This window comes from Ceratotherium simum, chromosome 18 (assembly GCF_057802395.1).
Source record: "Ceratotherium simum simum isolate JZ-2026a chromosome 18, ASM5780239v1, whole genome shotgun sequence".
In the NCBI taxonomy this organism is placed as follows: domain Eukaryota; kingdom Metazoa; phylum Chordata; class Mammalia; order Perissodactyla; family Rhinocerotidae; genus Ceratotherium; species Ceratotherium simum.
The window spans coordinates 26,211,123-26,228,273 of NC_141917.1; the positions used below are offsets into that span (position 1 = coordinate 26,211,123).

The 17,151-nt window shown below is 42.5% G+C and overlaps 1 protein-coding gene across 2 annotated transcripts in view; it reads left to right on the forward strand.

The window, feature by feature from the left end:
* Positions 1–17,151, forward strand: part of PDZD2 (PDZ domain containing 2) — a 348,033-nt gene that overhangs the window by 119,681 nt on the left and 211,201 nt on the right. The gene's annotated exons all lie outside the window — the stretch shown is intronic.

Here is a 17,151-nt window from a genome sequence, read left to right on the forward strand (position 1 = left end):
AGTCCAGGAGAGACCAGGTACAGGCTTCCAGTTGTCTGCTCCCAGCAGAGTTGTACAGACAGTGCTCAGTCCTCCCAGCAATGATGCGTGACAACATGTATGGAGTATTGTCAACCAGGGAAGCTCATCTGAGCCTTGGTGTCCAGGATTTTTATTGGGAGTCAGTCACCTAGGCATGGATGCCTGTGGAGCTGACCTGAGTTATTCACTCTCCACCCTTCCAGAGGTCAAGCTAATACCATATGGCCCAAACCCCTACCATAAATCACATTATTTGCATAAACTATCTGGTGTGGCCCAAGGCCCCAGGTATACAAAGACCCTCTTGTCAGGCAGGATATGCCAAGGGCTTAGAGGTTACCTCCCAAGAGTCAGTCAAGGGACCAATCCTTTTTGGAATGTGTAGGGATTGAATACCCCAAATCTGCCAAGTTAACCCTTTACTGCACACCAAGGTTTTAGTGATGGGTATATATGAAAGAGACAAGAAAAGAGAAGTTGGAAGATATTCTGAGGGGCATAACTTTTGTCAAGCCTTCAGGGTCTTCTGTGAGAAGGGCTCCTATGTCGCAGAAGGAGAGAATCATGGAGAGAAGGCCACCTTGAGAATCTTGGTGATCTTTCAATGAGGGAGACATCTAACCCAAGGAGACACTGAAGGGAAGAAGTCAGAGCAGAAATACTTTGACTTTAACCTTCTTCTTTTCAGTCTCCTACCAGAGTTTTCCATTGGCAGAAACCAGCCAGAAGCTAGTGGCAAGGGAGCACGCTGATATCGTCCATACATGTCAGCCTCCTGGGGCACACGGTAGGGTGGAGAATGGTGGAGAGTGGACGTGGAGGGTCAACAAGAAGTCATCAGGCACATACAATGTGGCACAAGTTTAAATAAGGCAAAACATGGAAAGGACAGCACAGAGCTGGCTGGCAAGTGTGAGTACTTACTGAGTAGACACGCTCACCAGTATTTCCTTTGGGTTTCCTCTTTAACTGAAGAAATTCTCTTGGCTAATGGCTGGGTGCCTGACTGGCAGTTTTTGGGAGAAGCTGCTCATTTTCAAAGAGGGGTGTTGAAGAGAAATGATTTTGTTCAGGATTAGAGATTATTCTTAGAAAAGGAGCAGTGCTGACAACCACAGTAGTCAAGATGCTGTAAGGAGTTGAGAAGTGATTCCAGTCCCTAGTGGCTGGGTTCTTAGGGTTGCTAGTGGGGATCGCTGTGGAGCTTGAGGCAGCCCTCTCAAAGCTGTCCCTGGGAGTCCTCACCATTTGCAGTTGCCTGATTTGGATGGAGAGGAAAAGGGGGAGCAGGGAGGGGACATCCAGCAGGAGAGCACAGTGGTCAGGAGTTCCAGCTCTGGAGCCAGACAACTGGCACTGCCTCCTCAGGTCCCCCCACTTAACAGTTGGTCGACCTTGGGAAAATTATCCCTCTTAGCCTCTGATTCCCCATCTGTGAAATGGGAATGATAACATCATTGATATCAATGACTAATGGTGAAATAGTGCACATAAAGGGCTTAGCCCTATGTCTGCTCAATAACCATTAGCATCATAATTACGATTATACATGGAAGGTGTTTTGGAAGACAGGGAATTTCATATCCAAGAGGTTGCTGTATCTTTAGGACTTTGGAGAAGTTCTTCCCATACTGGATAAATTTTCTCTTCTCTGTTCAGGAAGCTCTTCCCTTTTCCTGCTTAAGGCTATGGAGTCTTTAGGAGGCAAGGTTTTCTGTCCTAGGCTCTGCAAGCATATCTGACCTTGAAATGAGATGGCTTTCTAGCTACCAGGGGAGGATTCCTTGGTGATCTTAATTTACTTGTTGGAGGGAGTGATAGGATGATGCTCATTTTTGCAAAGAAAGACGATACAGAATAGAAAGGTGATGGGCCCAGGGTCATGAGTGAAGGGGGAACACAGAACTAGACTCTAATGGAAGCTCTGAGGAAGGGGCAAGTATGGTGTAATGGAGGAAGCAGTGGACTGAGTCTGGGACTCCAGGTTCTGTCCACAGGTCTTCCAGCACCAGCTTTGAGACCTTGGGTAATTGTGTAGGGATGGTAGAGTAGGGGTGGGAGGGAGGTTGGCTGCTGCTGCTTATGCTAACATGTTAGGGCTGAATCTATGAAGCATTTCATTTGGTCTACCTGAGCTGGTATTGTTGTTCTGGAAGCCCACAGAGGTGAAGCGGTGTTCCTGTGATGCCTGACCAGTGATAACTGACATTGCTGAGGCTCAGTCTCTCTCTTCGGGCTCCCAGCTGGGTGCCCACTCCAGAGCACCACCCCGCCTCTGTGTCGTCAGGAAGAGATATTTGGATGCGTGTGGCCAGTTGGCACCTAGGCTGAAATAGCTGAAGCTGGGGAGCTTGGGGAATGGAAACAGGAGAAAAGGTCAAGGAACAGGCCTGTGGGATCACTAATTGTTTTACCTGGGTGTTCTGATATGTACCCAGGATTTGTTTTAATCAAGTATGGTAAGACATGCAGACATGGAAATGACTGTTGTGAAGGAAGAAGTTGATACTCACAGATCCCTAGAAACAGGAGGCACAGCACACCATGCAGGGCCACATGGGGAAGCACCAGCGTTGGTCAGGAAGCAGAGGAAGAAGAGAGGAGAGCATGGCCCAAAGCCTTTATTGGGGTTTTCGAGGGAAAGAATGGGCGTGGCATGGGAGCTACACTACCTAATCTAGGATTGGCTAGTCTGAATAATTTTGGCAAGCTCTGAGCTATAGGGGTGATCTCTAGTTGTCTAGTACCTGCCCTCGGTTGATTTAGACAGGGGGAATATTGGCTTGGTATGTGAGAGTTTGATAAAAGAGGTAGTTGGGGGTGTGGGGCTCTGGATTGGTTGGTTTGTATATCAAAGGCACATTCTCAGAGGAGTCATTGGCTACTAGGAATTAGCTAGCCCTGGGAGGGGCAATCTCTCCAAGATTAAGATCCCAAATGCCAGAGTATCAAGAATGCAGAAAGTAAGAAAATATAGTTAATGCTTTGGGCTTCTGGAAATTTTCCACATCTAAGGAAGTAAATCTTCCAAACATAACTTTTTTTTTACCAGTGAACAGTCATGACTCTGAAATTCCCTTCTCTGATGGTGCAATCATGTGTGTATTCAGGACAATGAAGGGCCAGGTAAGGGAACGTCTACCCGGAAGCCACTGAGATGCAGGGGTGGGATGAGGGGAAGGCCAAGACCCACTGCTTGGTCTTTAAGAGAGCATGAAAGTGAATCAAGTAATGAGACAAGGACTCCTGGAGCCCTGGGCTCCTATTGCTCATAACAACTAAGAAGTTAATAAGACAGAAGAGAAGGAGACTAGCTCAATTTTTCAAGATTCACTCCCTAGTTCTCTGGAATAGTGATAAGAAATACTGTTTATTGAGCAGTTGCTACCATAGTGGCCACTCTGCCATCCACTATTTCACTGAATATCTACCACAGCTCCATAAAGGACAGCTTTAGATGAGAAACCTTGGCCACAGAGAGGCCATGTAACTTGACCAAAGTCACCTAAGTAAGAGGCAGAATGAGATTTGAACTTGGGCCTCTCTGCCACCACAGCCTGTGCTCCTAACTCCTGTGCTGTACTACCTCAGATCTGCCCCACAGCTATACTTTTTGGTCTTTGTCACATGGTCTGATGCTTAATTTCATGGATAGCTTACAGCTTCACAAAATACCTCCTCAGCCTAACCGTAGACACCAGAGAAGAAAATGACTAGAACAAACTAGAAGGCTTCCACCTACCCAAGCTGACAAGGAAAACAGAAGCCCCCCACCTCATCTTACAAAAGGAAACCCAATTTTAATTTAGAATTCCTTTGGCAAACCTACATCTAGCCAGAGCTTTAGGACTAGAAGCACTTTAAGATTAGATATTAAGGAGTTTAAAGTGTTTTGAGGGCCAGCGCCATGGCTTAGCGGTTAAGTGCACGCGCTCCACTGCTGGTGGCCCGGGTTCGGATCCTGGGTGCGCACCGACGCACCGCTTCTCCGGCCATGCTGAGGCCGCGTCCCACATACAGCAACTAGAAGGATGTGCAGCTATGACATACAACTATCTACTGGGGCTTTGGGGGAAAAAATAGATAAATAAATAAAGTGTTTTGAATGTTCTCAAGATGTTCCTTTTCAGTCTTTGTCACTGACTAACGGTTTCCTTCAACACTAAATTTTTCCACATACCTATGTAGGTCTGTCCTAAAAAGTGGTGAGTAGGAATTAGGATTCTGTAGAGACCCCAGTGTACCCCTCTGCCCCCTCAGCGAACAAGCCCCTTGATGATCATGTATCCACCCTTACTTGTAAGCAGCAGATTTCAGGTGTCAACACACTCACTTCCCCCCAGCCCGCCAACACAAGAAGTCATCCATACTCTCACTTGGAATTATAATGTGATGCATTCTTTTGGGCGATCCATTCTGCTCCATCTCTTGAGTTTGATTTTGAATTCAGAACTAACTTAGATGATGTTATGGGTTGAATTTTGTTCCCCACCCAAATTTATATGTTGAAACCCTAGTCCCCCAATACCTCAGAATGTGGCCTTTTTTGGAAACAGGGCCATTGCAGATATAGTTAGTTAAGATGAGGTCAGATGGGAGTAAGGTGGGCCCCTAATCCAATATGACTAGTGTCCTTATAAAAAGGGCAAATTTGGACACAGACATGTACACAGGGAGAATGCCATGTGAAGACTAGGGTTATACTACCACAAGCCAAGGAACGACCAGAAGCTGGAAAAGACCTGGAGTAGATCCTTCCCTAGTACCTCAGAAGGAGCATGGCTCTGCCAACACCTTGATCTCAGTCTTAGCCTCCAGAACTATAAGACAAATTTCTGTTGCTTAAGCCACTTGGTATGCGGTACTTTATTACAGCAGCCCTAGCAAACTAATACACGTGATATATCGACCCTGTCACCTGTGGCTAGTCAATTATTCAGACAGTTTCCTTCCTGACAAGAGTTACTCTGGAAACTTCAGAGCGCTGTGGATGTTTTTGGAAGGGGACATTCTGAAAATTGCGTGTGTGTTAAGTGTGGGAGGAACAGGTGCAAAATGTGGAAGATGAGGTCATGGTTTGCTTATTTAAAAATTAGCTCAGGTTCACTTTGGAAAGTTCATCCCTGAGAACAGAGCAGAGAATTCAGAGCCATGGGTTTGACACCCTTCTGCACCCCAGAACCAGTTCTGAGGCTAAACCTGTGACTGTCCCAAAGTTACAGATCCCATTCTGCTTTCTCATTGGCCGATACTCCTGAAGTCTGCAGGCCTCCCAGTAGCTCTGGAAACCCCTTATTCTTTTGAGTGGTAACAGCATCATCAGCATGGAGAGAACTTTCTGAGATGGGGAGGGATATCAGTTATGTTTGATGTCACATGCCCCATCTTGCAGGCACAGTTGCTAACACACGGAGGAAAGTTTTTGTTTGTGAGCTCTATCATACCCACTCTGGGAAAGATGGGATTTTCTGGAATGTTCTATTTACTTCTGTTTGGTGCAGGGAGAACTGGGAAGGTTTTTTAGATTAGTTCCTACAAGGAATACTTTGTAACCCCAGTTCCTTCCTCCCTCAGCTAGCTTTCTATAAGTAAACCAGATCTGTTCCCTGAGGACAGATTGTTCTAAATTGGTAACAAAATGTGGAATTAATTAAAACACGACCCACACACCAAAACAAAAACAAGTAGCCTTTTCTGAAAAGTAAAAGGGCCCATGTTTCACTTAAAATGTATTTTTCAGGATGTGAACCTTGACTGGACTTTTTTGTGCATTAATAAACGTGAGCAGAGCATAGTGCAAAGAACATGGGCCTCAGAGAGATGGATCTGGCTTACAGATCTGCTTATTGGCCATGTGACTGTGGGCAAGTTACGTCAGCCACAGGAGGTTGATGCTATTTCCCAGTAGGGACATTTAGTGGATAAGATAAGATAATTTATTTAATGTACTGAGTAGACATTTGGCACATGGTAGATGTTCAATCAGAGGTAGCTTTTAACACTCTTCCTGGTCGGCCTCAGGTGACCTGAACGCAGGGCACAGCATGCAACTGACAAAAGGCCTTTGAGTTTGAGGGACAGAGAAGAGCCTCAAACTCTGGTAATTCACTCAGCAGGAAAGAGAATAACTTTCAGCCCAGAAACCGGGGTGCTATTCAGATACTGAGCAACCAGTATGGCATGAGTACCAGCCAATTGGAAAGGATCCTGGTGGATGCAGGAACAAGGTCCTGGAGCCCACAGGGCCAGACTGCACCTTTGATTTACTAGAGTGTGAGAAGTCTATGTGGTCCCAGAAGAGGGCCAGGGTACTGAGCGGGCAGGAGGGCCCAGGGGGCCCAGGGCGATTGGCCAGCTAGTACGGAAGCATTACATTACATACTGGACAGATTAGCTGAATATCAGGCCTGGCCAGAAGTAACCTTCAGCACAGTACCCATTGCCTTTAAATTGTGTGTAAAATTAAATTTAGGATTGTTACAAGCTCAGACGCTGGTTACCCATAGCAACCTTGACTTTCTCTCTAGGTTTCAGCAGATTTTAAACAGAGTGTCAAGAGGCTGCTAGAAGGTGTTACTGGGAGAAATGACTGCAGGTAGTGATGTAGGAAATCGCAGAGAGGAAGAATTGCCAATTATAGCTTTATAATATAGTCTGTGGGGCCATTTAGCATGAGGGTTCTGCCTACCTGAATATGCCCAAAGGCACCGGCGCTCTATTCAGGACTGTATATATAGTAAGAGGTGGTCATCATGATGACCTAGAGACATTCAGGAAAGGTTAAATTATATTCAACTTGCCATTTAAGAAGCCAGAGAAGCGTGTAATACACTTTAGAAAGATTTCCATTACAGAAAGTTAAAAGGAAAACAAGTTTCAGCATTTAAAATTCAATTATCTGGAAAACTCGTCACGTGGAACAGCCCATTCCCCAAGGATGCCATGTAAATGAAGCGTTACAGGACCTTACATTTGTGCCCACTTCATTCCTCTAAGCCTGCTTTCTCCACATGCTATTTCATTTCATGACTTGGTTTCTGGAAGATATCCGAGAGTTCATCCAAGTCCTATTTCCTCATTGTACCAAGAAGGAAACTGAGGCTCTGGGAGGTGGTTTCCTGGGGTCAAGTATCTTCTTAAGAGAAGAGCAAGGACTAGAATTTAGGACCTCTGACTCAAATTCTAGAACTTTTCCTTCAATGCTACGGATAGAAACCAATGAAATTAGGATTTTTTTTTACAGTTTATTATTGACGGTAAAAACAAATAGAGAATCAAGGTTTTCTACATATTCTGTACCTATTTTTCTATATCCATTCTCTAGATGGATGGTAATTACATCTAGAACCTTCCTTCTCAACAAGAGTTTATCTTAGAGCAGCTGAAAGTATAACTGATGGCCGTTGGAATGGACAGTGGGAGCTTGCTTTCCCTCAGCTCTTCAGAGCACTTTCTGGGCTAGGCTGTGGAGGATCTTCCTCTGTCGCCTGCCATCTTGTGGCTGAAGTGGAGCACAGTGAGAGAAAGTGCTGGGAATTTTAGTCAAGTTTGTTATTCATTAGGCTGTGTGGGTTTCTCAGCTGTGCTGTTAGGATGACGTTTTCAGCCTACAGAGCTCTCTCTAGAATGGCAACATCTGAGCCATCCCTGAGCAGAAAGTGACTCAGGTGCCATCCTCCTCTTCTGGATGCCTAGTGTCCTCATGCTGCTCCTGGGAGGTGCCCCATCCGGTCCCCCATGGCATCCTGTCCTAACGCTTACAGCCCTGGCCCTCAGGTGCCCCACAAGGCGATGAGCAGCTGATCTCATAAACCCACCACGCTAAGCTCTTTGTGATGGATGGTGGAGGGAAGTGGTCCTTGCCCAGTCCAACTCCAGCCTCCTGATATCAGAAAGCCTTAAGGAAAGAGTGAATAGCAGGACAATGTCAAACATTACGCCGACCAATGGGGTCGGTTCTTTTAGAAAACTGGCAACTTTGGCACGTCTTCAATCACAGTGCACAGGTAATGTCCAGAGCTACTTACAGAGCGGCTTTTCAGGGTCCGCTTGTTCTTATGAGGGGAGACATTACATAAAAGGAGGCACTTTCCGTGATTTAAAGGGGTTGAGGTTGCAGAGCTCCATCCAGAGATGCTCTTTCATTTCACCCCAGTGACCTGCTTCTCCTCTGGTCCCCCCATCAGAGCCACGGCTGGGTGACTGACTGAAGCTGTGGGAGATGGAAAACCCAAATCTCCCACTTAAGAGACTTGCTTTGAAATGTTTGGTATTACTTTCGGGAATTGTTGTAACTATACACCACAAAGAGAAAAAAGATAAAAGCATCTTAGTGTGATTATATTGTTACCAGCCTGACTTCATGCCTTTCTCCCCTCAATGGGCACTCCCCGGCCATTTTCAGCCATTCCTTGACTTCTACTTCATTTTATTTATTTATTTATTTATTTTCTGAGGAAGATCAGCCCTGAGCTAACATCCATGCTAATCCTCCTCTTTTTGCTGAGGAAGACCGGCTCTGAGCTAACATCTATTGCCAATCCTCCTCCTTTATTTTTTTTCCCCAAAGCCCCAGTAGATAGTTGTATGTCATAGTTGCACATCCTTATAGTTGCTGTATGTGGAACGTGGCCTCAGCATGGCTGGAGAAGCGGTGCGTCGGTGTGCACACGGCATCCGAACTCGGGCCACCAGGAGCAGAGTGCGTGCACTTAACCACTAAGCCATGGGGCCGGCCCGACTTCTACTTCATTTTAGATGTCCAGACATTAAATAAGTGATAAGCATTTTTATCCTCTCATTTTGAGCACCAGGTGCCCTCAAATGACTCTCTCAAGTTTTTCTTTTCCAAAAGGTCATTGAGTTCCAAGCTTTGGCACCTGTTTCGGCCGTTGTCCCTCTCAGTCTTCTGAAGCGGAGGCAGGTAACTGCATGGCCTGGCTCAGATGTTCATAATTAACCTGTTTGCCAAGCACAGAGGTTAAAAGATTTGAATTCCTGTCTTTAGGTGTTCGACTATGGGTTGCTGCCTCCTCCTGGAGGGGATAAAATCGAATATTTTCAGGACCCACGTATATATATCTCTTTTGTGCAATTTATAATAAAACATGGGTTTTAAACAGTTACATAGATTTCTTCATGAGATTCTTTGAAATATAATCTCCCACCAAAGATTTTGAGGGTGTGAATCTAGTTATACAATATATAAAATGGTCGTGAAGTTGTGACTACTGGTGGCTTTTTGGATGACCCAGCTTACCAATCTTGAAATGTACAGAGCAACACCCAGTGGCGTGAGTATCAGGTTCTTTGTAACTCCGAGCCACAGAAACCTGGATGCAGGGGTGTCAGTGGTGGTCTAATAGCTGACTCATCCCACAGTTACCTCCCTCAGGGCTCTTGCTTCACCAGAAAAAGGATGATTCTATCATTTACAGTGTCTCTTGGACTTAAGTTTAGCCATTTCCTTTTGGAGAGGGAAGAGAGATGAAGAGCTGGGCTCTTTGCATAGCTGAAGTACTTGTTCGCTTACTCCTTAGGCTGTACTCAAAGGTTAGTCCATTTAAATGGGGCTAGGATTTCTTAAATTTTTTTTCTTTTTCTTTTTCTTTTTTGCTTGAGGAAGATTAGCCCTGAGCTAACATCTGTGCCAGTCTTCCTCTACTTTATATGTGGGTTGCCGCCACAGTGTGGCTGACAAGTGGTGTAGGTCCACACCCAGGATCAGAACCTGCAAACCCAGGCTGCAGAAGCAGAATGTGCTGAACTTAACCACTACACCATGGGGCCAGCCCCAAGAAATTTTTGACCTTTGAGATCATACATATATTTTCACAAATGCCCCTGAAGTAGCCTGAACGATTATGGGAGGAAGAGGGGGTAGGTGTCCTTAAAAATTCAAGCTCCATTAAGTGCAGATCTCTGTCAAATTGTGTAGCAAGTCTTGAGGTTTTCCCCTGACTCAAAGGTTTTATTTAGTCCAGATATCCATTCCTGTGAAGTCCTTGCCTGACCCAGCAGAATGGGCAGAGAGGACTTGAATGGCAGTCACCCAAGTGGGGCACCCAAGAAGATCCATGGGGTAAGGGGAAAAATTATTAATATCCCAAGATTTATTTTTTATCTCAAAAAAATAAGACATTTAGCTTGACTAATATTTTAGATATGGATTGACACTGGAATCCTTATATCCATATTCAATCTGTATGTCAGAGGGCCCTGTGTTCTGTGTGTGGTATGTGACGTGTCCTGAGGGAAGTGGTGACCCACAAAGGCCCCCTCAGTGTTTAATTCACTTTTGACTCATTTCAAGGGACTGTAGTTTATGTAGGCTCACTGAGTGAAGTGGGTTTATGGATTAAATTATTTCATTTTAATTAAATTAACCTTTACCAAATGGACAGATAAACTAAAAGTCTTGAGGGAAAAAAAAAGATTAAAAATAATGTAATCAATGCAGGTATAAGCAAGCTATAAGAAAATGGCTGGGTTGACCCTTCTCTTACCACTGGTATGTGCTCAGCTACATTATGAGGTAAAACCATGACAATCTATTCAGATTGACAAGAAGTTAGACAAAAAAATAGAATTCAAAGTTATCAAGAGACTATGTGATGGGCCGGCCCCGTGGCTTAGTGGTTAAGTGCATGCGCTCCGCTACTGGCGGCCCGGGTTCGGATCCCGGGCGCACACGATGCACCGCTTGTCCGGCCATGCTGAGGCCACGTCCCACATATAGCAACTGGAAGGATGTGCAACTATGACATACAACTTTCTATTGGAGCTTTGGGGGGGAAAAAAAAGGAGGAGGATTGGCAATAGATGTTAGCTCAGAGCCAGTCTTCCTCAGCAAAAAGAGGAGGATTAGCATGGATGTTAGCTCAGGGCCGATCTTCCTCACAAAAAAAAAAGAGAGAGAGAGAGACTATGTGAAATACAAATTTCCAGCCTCTGTTATTAAAGAAAAACCTCCCCATAAGCATAGATTGTGCCTTGAGTTAATACTTAATGATGGTATAGGGCCATCATAGTTAGCAAGATATTTAAAATCTAAATATGCACAACATGAATACAAACAGTTTTAAATATTTTAGCAATGTTTAAAATTATGCAATAATTTTAATTAAATCTAGTCCAGAATTTTACTAAACTGAATTAAGAGCCTATTTGGATGTTTTTCTTTTTTACTTAATTGCTTAAGGCAAAAAGTCACATACCATTAGGAAAACACTCACTCTTCCTGGTGCAGTAAGAATAGCTAAAATAATACATGGAAAACAATATAGCTACAAAATTGGGTCAGCAAATTCTGTTGGAAGATGCACAGCAACACTGCTGAAGTTTTAAAGAAACAGTATGCAGTGTGGGAGGTTTGCTGTGCCATTGGAGGAAAGTACTGCTATTTCTCACATGTTCCAAATAAGGGTATTTGCTTGATTCTGTTTCAGTAATGAAATAGAACACCTACTTATTTGTGAGTCACTAAAGGAAAGAGATACCAGAAAAGATATATTTTCAAAAGTCAATGACTTTGTTAGTTAAAATAATGCTTTATGGGAAAATTATGTAAGGTAACAGCTGCTTTGACTAGAATAAAAAAAGAATTCAGAGTAAGGTTACAAAAATAGGCTAGAACATGAAATTGACTCAGCACATTGGTCCTAGGAAAGTTAATGCAACAAAGAAGCTAAAGACAAAAGTGCCAAAAATGCTAAACAATGTCATCAGTATGGTTATTTTTATAAAAATAAAACCTTTAAAATTAGTAGAATTTTTACTCTTCTCTGTAATAAGATGGGGAATGATCATGAAAATGTTTACTATTTAGAGGTCTGATGTTTATCTTGAGGCACAGAACTGAGAGTAATGGATCCTAAAGATGACCGTGTGCTTTTTCTTCTACAAAGAAGACAAGTGTTTCAAATTTGCCCACCTTGTCTATGAAAACAAGTGGTTTTCAGTGACCTGCTTTCTGGAGGCTATTTTTACCAACAACACACATAACCTGTCTCTCCAAGGTAAAGTAAAGATGATGTTGTAACAGGGAATAAGAAAGTAACTACTATTAGAGAAACTCATGCTATGGAGAGAGCCTCAAAATGGATTTCTGGAAATGTTTCCATACTTATATGATTTTTTTTTTTTTCAGAAATGCTGTTTGTCAACAGAAAGTTTTATATGCATATTTGAAATCTTAAGATCAAAATTTTTTATCTTTAAAATCCTCCAGAAAATTTTAAAGAACTTATATGTTAAAAACTATTTTAAAGACAGTGCCTTTCAATGACTTTGCAAGAAAAACTCAACTAAGTTGAAAATTAACACAAAGTTTCAATCAAAACCTCTGCCCAAGTCGTGGATAGGCTTGGAAAATGAATATTAGATTGATTAAATGCTGCCGCTAATGTACTTCTTCCATTTGGATCTATATTTCCTTGTGAGATATCTTCAGCTACGGCAGCCCTTAAAACCAACATTCATTTATTCTGAACTTCAAACCATACTTGTGAATTATCATATCACAAAGTGTGAAGCCCAGTTTTTGAAAACCTTGAAGTATATTTAACTATACAGCTTTTCCTAAAAATAATATTCACTTTATACAATTTATTTTAATAGAAGTGAAAAAAGGTTTTAAAATATTAAGCACTTCACATTAAGGGTATCTTTTAAAAATACCTTTTTTCTATATGTTTTATAATGCATATATTGTATTAGTACAATAGTGCATTCATGCATCAAATAAATAAATGTACATGTATTGGAGGTGCATGCTCAAATTTTTCTTTTACTGAGAGGCATGAGACATCAAAATTTCTAGAGTCGTCATCTTACAGGTGGAGAGGTTAGCCCTGTCCCTCTAAGGAAATGTCTCATTTGAGATTTGTGGGATCTAGATGTTTTTCATCGATGGCGTGCCCACCACTCCTCCTCAACTGGCTCTCCAGAGGGCTGGTTTCCTTGGGCTCTGCAGGCTGGACTCTCTTCCTAAGCTCTCCCAGTTCCTCCTCCCTTGCTTTCTAGGTGACCCCTGAGGTCCCATCTTGGTGTGTCCTGGCCAGCCACCCCACCAAGCACAGACACACTGGCTCCCCTCCGCTCACTCCTCTTGCTAACTGCTTGCTCCCTGGACCATTGTGCAAGCTCTCTTTGGTTCATTATTCTTCGTTTCAGACCAACATATTTATAAAGCTATTACTTAATTCCTCAGGTACCCAGTTCCTCCCCAACACTAATCATTATTTATTTCAAGGGCAACATTAAAACATTGAAATAGCATTTTAAAGGAAACGACTTGCAATTCTACCACACTAATTCTCAATTAATTTAATTTTTCTATGTTAAGATCTAATTTGTGACTATGTGACTATAGCTCTACCAAACTAACTCAACAGATTTAATTTGACTATTTCCATCTCATCTATGTTCATCTGCAATATATATTTTTCAGACTACCTTTCTTTTTATTTTTTTATTTCAGACTACCTTTCTTAACTATTATTTCCATTGGAAAGTAATGTATGCACATGGTAAAGCATTCGAATAGAACAGAAGGAGAGTGAGAAGTCTCCTCTGTTCAGCCTCACTGTCTAGTCACTACCATCAACTGCACCCCTGAGCCACACTTTGTTACCAGTTTGGGAGTATCTTTCCAAGAATTCTCTAAGCATATACAAGTTATATATGTTGTTTCTTGTTTACACAAATGGGAACACACTATTCACACTATTCTGCATCTTAACTAATTTTTTTTTATTTACAAGCTTACCTTAGAAATTGCTTCAAGCCGGAAGAACATGTCACTTTCTCTCATTCTTTTTAACAGCTGTATAATCCACCAAAGAGTTCTAATGTGATTTATTTAATCAGTCACCAATTGATGGGCATTTTCATTGTACAGTCTTTTTTGCCGTGTCAGTAATTCTGCAATAAATTTTATATTCATGTGTCTTTGTGTACTGTACATAAATGTACAGGTACATTTATGTGAAGGATGAATTCCTAGAAGTGGAATCCTCAAACAAATCATGTGTTAAATTTTTTACTCATTTTGCAAATTGCTTCACCCAAGAGGTTACACTAATTTGTATCTCCACTGACAGTATATAAAAGTGCTTTTAGGGCCAGCCCGGTGGCGTAGTGGTTAAGTTCGTGCGCTCTGCTTCGGCGGCTCAGGGTTTGCGGGTTTGGATCCAGGGACCTGCACACCACTCATCAAGCCATGCTGTGGTGGCATCCCACATACAAAATAGAGGAAGATGGGCACAGATGTTAGCTCAGGGACCATCTTCCTCAAGCAAAAAGAGGAAGATTGGAAACAGTTGTTAGCTCAGGGCCAGTCTTCCTCACCAAAAAAAAAAAAGTGCTTTTTCTCACAGCTTCACCAATACCATAGGAATACTTTTAAAATATTGAACCATACTATACACAGAATTCTGTATTATCCTTTTTCCCTTAACACATTCAGACATGTTCCACCTTATTAAATAGTCTTGATAGTCATAATCATCAATAATAATTTAGGTAAGCATGCTTTTTCTCTGATTCCCAGTTCTCAATACTATGCATAACACTGCATTTAAAATGCTGGTGGCTGGCCGGCCCCGTGGCTTAGCGGTTAAGTGCGCACGCTCCGCTGCTGGCGGCCCGGGTTCGGATCCTGGGCGCGCACCAACGCACCACTTGTCCGGCCATGCTGAGGCTGTGTCCCACATACAGCAACTAGAAGGATGTGCAGCTATGACATAACAACTATCTACTGGGGCTTTGGGGGGAAAAAATAAATAAATAAAATCTTTAAAAAAATAAAAGTAAAATGCTGGTGGCTGTGGTTTTTTTCCTTTTGAATCATGCTCTTAGGACAGATTTCCTGGAATGAGGATACTATGTCAAAGGACATTTTGCCAAATTGCTTTTCACAAATGGTTTTACCAAATTACAATCTTTTCAAAAATATATGAGTGCCAGTGTAAAGATCATTTCAGGATTGGGTATGATAATTTAAAATTATGTTTAATGAATAGAATTATGACTGACTTTTATGGCTTTAATTTGCATTATTTGATCAGGGAGTTTGACCATTTCCTCTAGGATTTTTTTTTTTCCTATTTTATTTTACCTGTTGTCTAAAACGTCTATTCATGTCTTTTGTCCACTCGCTGTTGGAGTCTTAATCTTCAGCATTGGAATATGCATTTAGATGTTATAGCTTTTAATCTTTTTGCCTTATGCAGTTAAAATTCCCCTTAATCTTTTAATAGATTGTTATTATTACTGTACAGAAGTTTTAACCGTTTCTATGGGTGAGTTTGAGTTTTTATTTTGTAATTGTCTTCACTGCTTCACATCTTAGGAAGCTGCCATCTACTCAAAGATCTGAAACTCTCTTCTACCAATTTTGGTGATTATATTTTAAATTTATGTTTATAATTTAAAATTTAATTTAGCTGGCCTTTATTTTGATGTATAGTAGAAAATTTGTATCTATTTGTTTCTAAATTGTGTAATTATCCACATACCATTTATTAATAATTAATTTTCCTCAATTAATTTGAGGCTTGATTTGTTCTGATACATACACACACATATATATACACATATTTCTATTTCTGGGTGTTCTATTTTCTTCTTCTGATCTATGTGTCTGTTTTTATGCTCATCACCCAGTATTTTGATCATGTTGTAATATCTAATAGTGCCAGTTCCCTCCTCTGTCTCAATCCTGAAATTTTTTCTAATATTATTTGAAATTCTTACCCATTAAGAATTAATTATCTTGAGTCATGGTGTTGAGTTTCTAAGGCCATCTCAGTGGAGCACTGTCTTTTCCCGTGTGTTTCATCCTTTGAGGCTCAGTTCAAATCCCCCGCCATGAAATCTTTCCTTCTCCCCGTCCTGGGAACAGCTCTGATCTGCACACACACATAGTTTACTTTTATGGGTTTAGTAGGCAGGATTCTAAGATTCCACACACTCCCACCTCTTACACGCCCTGTATAATCCCCAGGACTGTGAATTTGATGGATTTTACTCCCACGATCAGGTTATGTCATAAGACATAGTTGACTTTAGGAAAGGGAGATTTGGTCCGCCCAGTGGCGTAGCGGTTAAGTGCGCATGCTCCGCTGTGGCAGCCAGGGGTTCAGATCCTGGGCGCGCACCATCACACTGCTTCTCAAGCCATGCTGTGGCGGCCTCCCATATAAAGTGGAGGAAGATGGGCATGGATCTTAGCCTAGGGCCAGTCTTCCTCAGCAAAAAGAGGAAGATTGGCATGGAGGTTAGCCCAGGGCTGATCTTCCTCATGAATGAATGAATGAATGGAAATTATTGGGGCCTACCCCATGGGCTAGTAGTTAAGTTCAGCACACTTCATTTCAGTGTCCCAGGTTCAGTTCCCGGGCGCGCACCTACACCGCTCATCAACCCCCTGATCAGTGGCCATGCTGTTGCAGCAACCCACATACAAAATAGAGGAAGACTGGCACAGATGTTAGCTCAGGGCCAATCTTCCTCAGGAAAGAAAGAAAGGAAGGAAGGAAGGGAAGCAAGGAAGGGAAGGAAGAAAGGAAGGAAGGAAGGAAGAAAGGAAGGAAGGGAGGGAGAAAGGAAGGGAGATTATCCAGGTGGGCCTTTAAAAGCGGAGTTTTCTCTGGCTGATAGCAAAAGGGGCCGTCAGGGAGATGTGCTCTAGCTGACCTGGAGGAAAGCAAATATCCACGCTGGGAACTGGCAATGGAAAGGTGCAACCTCTAGGAGCTAAGAGCAGTCTCTAGTTGACAACTAGCGGGAAAATGGGGAGCTCAGTCCTAAAACTGCAAAAAACTGAATTCTGCCAACAACCAGGCAGCTTGGAAGAGGTCCCAAGCCCCAGATGAGATTGCTGGCAGCCCCAGCCAACACCTTGATGTCAATATCATGAAACACAGGGCAGAGAGCCCTGCCATGTGGTGCTGGACATCTGACCTACAGGACAGCAAGCTAATAAATAGGTGTTGCCCCAAAGCCTTTACATTTGTGGTCATTTGTTACACAGCAATAGAAAACTAATACAGTGGCAACACACAGTTTAGTACTTAATCACTCTGGTGTCATTTACTAATTGTTTCACATGTGTACATCTTGTCTCCC